Source organism: Tupaia chinensis, unplaced genomic scaffold (assembly GCF_000334495.1).
Source record: "Tupaia chinensis unplaced genomic scaffold, TupChi_1.0 Scaffold000075_1, whole genome shotgun sequence".
Lineage (NCBI taxonomy): Eukaryota > Metazoa > Chordata > Mammalia > Scandentia > Tupaiidae > Tupaia > Tupaia belangeri.
This window is the reverse complement of record NW_006159535.1, coordinates 1,077,961-1,080,521: the sequence shown is the minus strand read 5'-3', so window position 1 is coordinate 1,080,521 and position 2,561 is coordinate 1,077,961. Positions and strand designations below refer to the sequence as shown.

Below are 2,561 nucleotides of genomic sequence, written 5' to 3'. Positions count from 1 at the left end.
CATTACACAAGCTTCTCTCTATTAAGTAAACAACGAGGAAGAATAACAACGAAAGCTAAACAAGTCAGTCACTCTGGAATAGGAATATTCCCCTTGTTCCCCTTGTTCACGAAGTATTGAAAAACCTAAGAAAAGGAGAAGAATGATTTCTTTTCTATACTCCCTAAACACACAAGCCGAGTTTCCTGGGTTTAACCCAGATTTAACCGTGAGCATCGACATGCCTACTTCCAGGCACCGTCCCCTGATGTTTCACTGCTACTGGTTTCTGTGTCCGAGTCTTCGAACTCTGCTCTACAAGTGCTTCTCCAAGGGGAGAACAGGCTGGAACAGCGGCTCTGCAAAAGCCACTCTTCCTGAAGCCCTTTTGCTCAGCCGTTCTGTCTTCTGTGGAACTCTTTGAGCTCATCTCTGTGAGGGGAGGCAGTTCTCATTATTTTCAGGATATTCCTGCCAACCCCTTGTTTGTAACAATCTGTGTTCTGCTTCTAGCATGTAAGAGTCCCTCCCCTTCTTCCACTATGGAAGAGTAAAACCATTCTTTCTTCTTCTTTTTTTTTTTTCTTTTTTGTTTGTTTGTTTAGATTTTGGTTTTAGGGTGCATGCACTGGTCAGAGAAACAGAGAGCAACAAAGAGACAGAAACCAAGAAATTGCCACGCCACAATCCCTTCTCCTCCATTCTCTTCTTGGGATTTTGGGCACACACACAAATGTGCCCCGCAGAGAGCAAAACCACTCTGAAAACAGCTGTCCTCTCCATTTTCCTTTGGCTCAGGTGTGCAGTTCTCCAAATCCTCCATATTTTCACAGTTTCGGTTCTCTGAGAAGTCTCCATTCCGGTCATCCTTCAGAGTCTTCAGGAACTTGCTCTTCCTGTTGGCTCTGCGGGTCATCCTGGTCAGACACGAGGAGCTGATCTCAGTTGCAGGAATGGTGCCGGAGGGACTCTGTGTGGGAGAACTTAGAACTGTACCGCCAGCCAGTACCACGGATTTGGTAAGAAACTGGACTGGTAAACGCAGGCTCCTGGCTAGAGGAAAGGGGTCCTGATTTGTGTTCCTTCCTGTTAGATTTCCATGTGTTAAGCTTGGGAGGAGGTGGTGCCAGCTTAGAAACCAGGTTCTTATTGACCCTTGGAACCATGGTCGATGGCTCCCATTTGCGTGGTGAGATCTTGGTGAGGTGAATGCAGTGGAGGAGGCGGCAGGATCGTTTTTATTTTTTTTTGGAGAGATTTTCACTGTAGGGCGTGTGCGCTCGCCAGACAGACAGAGAGAGACATAGAGACAGAAAGCGAGAAATCACTCCCCAGGGGTGATCATCCCCAGGGGGGGATGGTCACGCCGCAATCCCTTCTCCTCCATTCTCCTCTCGGGATCTTGGGCACGCACGCACACGTGCCCGGCGTGAGTTTTAAGCCACCAGGTCCGGGACACGAACCGCGGTCGACTACGTGGGAGTCCAGCGACATAGCCATTACGCTAACTGCTGGTTCCCTAGGCGGCAGGATCGTTTTTGAAAACTCTTCAATGATTAGCATCTTGGAGGATTGCTTGGCGCTAGATGAGGTTTCCAATACTCTGAAAGGGATCGATCCCGATACGTCTGCATGGCTGATTCTGTTTGCCTTCTTCTGGATTCAAAAAAGGGAAGTCTTCCTCTTCAAACTGCAGCGTTTCCACTTTGTCTTTTTTCCTTCATCTCTGTAGGTGACTTTCTGGAAAGTCACAGCCTTTCTGGAGTGGAAGCTGTCATTGCAGCGCCAGTGGTTCCCTGATCCCCCTCCACTATGCTGGCTCATGCCCTCATGACCTCGGGAAGAGCCATGCCAACCAGATACGCTCCCTGTGATTCCAGCATGTGCTCCCTTAGAGACACTGGAGTGCACAGCGTCATGGCGGCTCAGGGAAGGCTGGTGCCAGGAATCTCCTGCAGTTTGTAGAGGTCCATTGTTAAAAAAGCCACCAGAGGAATCACATCAATGATGGCTTATTCCAAGTCTACCTTTTCCTCGGGATAGGGGCTCTCCATGTTTTTCAAAGGTGGTGGTAGGTGACTTTGCTGACTCTGGTGTTGAGAAACTTAGCCAAGCAGGATTAAAGTCATGCTGCACCATTTTAGATCTGTTGTCTCTTCTCAGCAAGGTGAGGCCGCCAGATGTAGGAACACAGATGTAACCTCTGTGTCCTTTTCCCCAAACTCCTTGAGTCGGCTACCTTAGATCTCCCGTGAGGTTTTCTTGTCATAAGGTGCTTAAGTAGCCCGGCAAGCACCGAGAAGCCAGGCTCTGTGTAGCTCACTCTCTCGATCCCAGTTGCTCATCTTAAATTATTTAGAGTTCCTGGGGCTAGCAGGTAACATGGTGGTTAAGGTGCTGGACTCCCACATGAGTGACCACAGTTCAAGTCCCAGATCTGATCTGACAGCTTGCTTTCTCACTTTATATATATATATATATATATGTATATATACACATATATGTATGTGTATATATACATATATGTATGTATATATATACGTATATATACACATACATATATGTGTGTGTATATGTATATA

At 47.3% G+C, this 2,561-nt stretch overlaps 1 pseudogene; it reads right to left on the bottom strand.

The window, feature by feature from the left end:
• Positions 1-224: 224 nt before the first annotated feature.
• LOC102471483 (vasculin-like protein 1) lies at positions 225-2,118 on the bottom strand (annotated as a pseudogene).
• Positions 2,119-2,561: the final 443 nt, after the last annotated feature.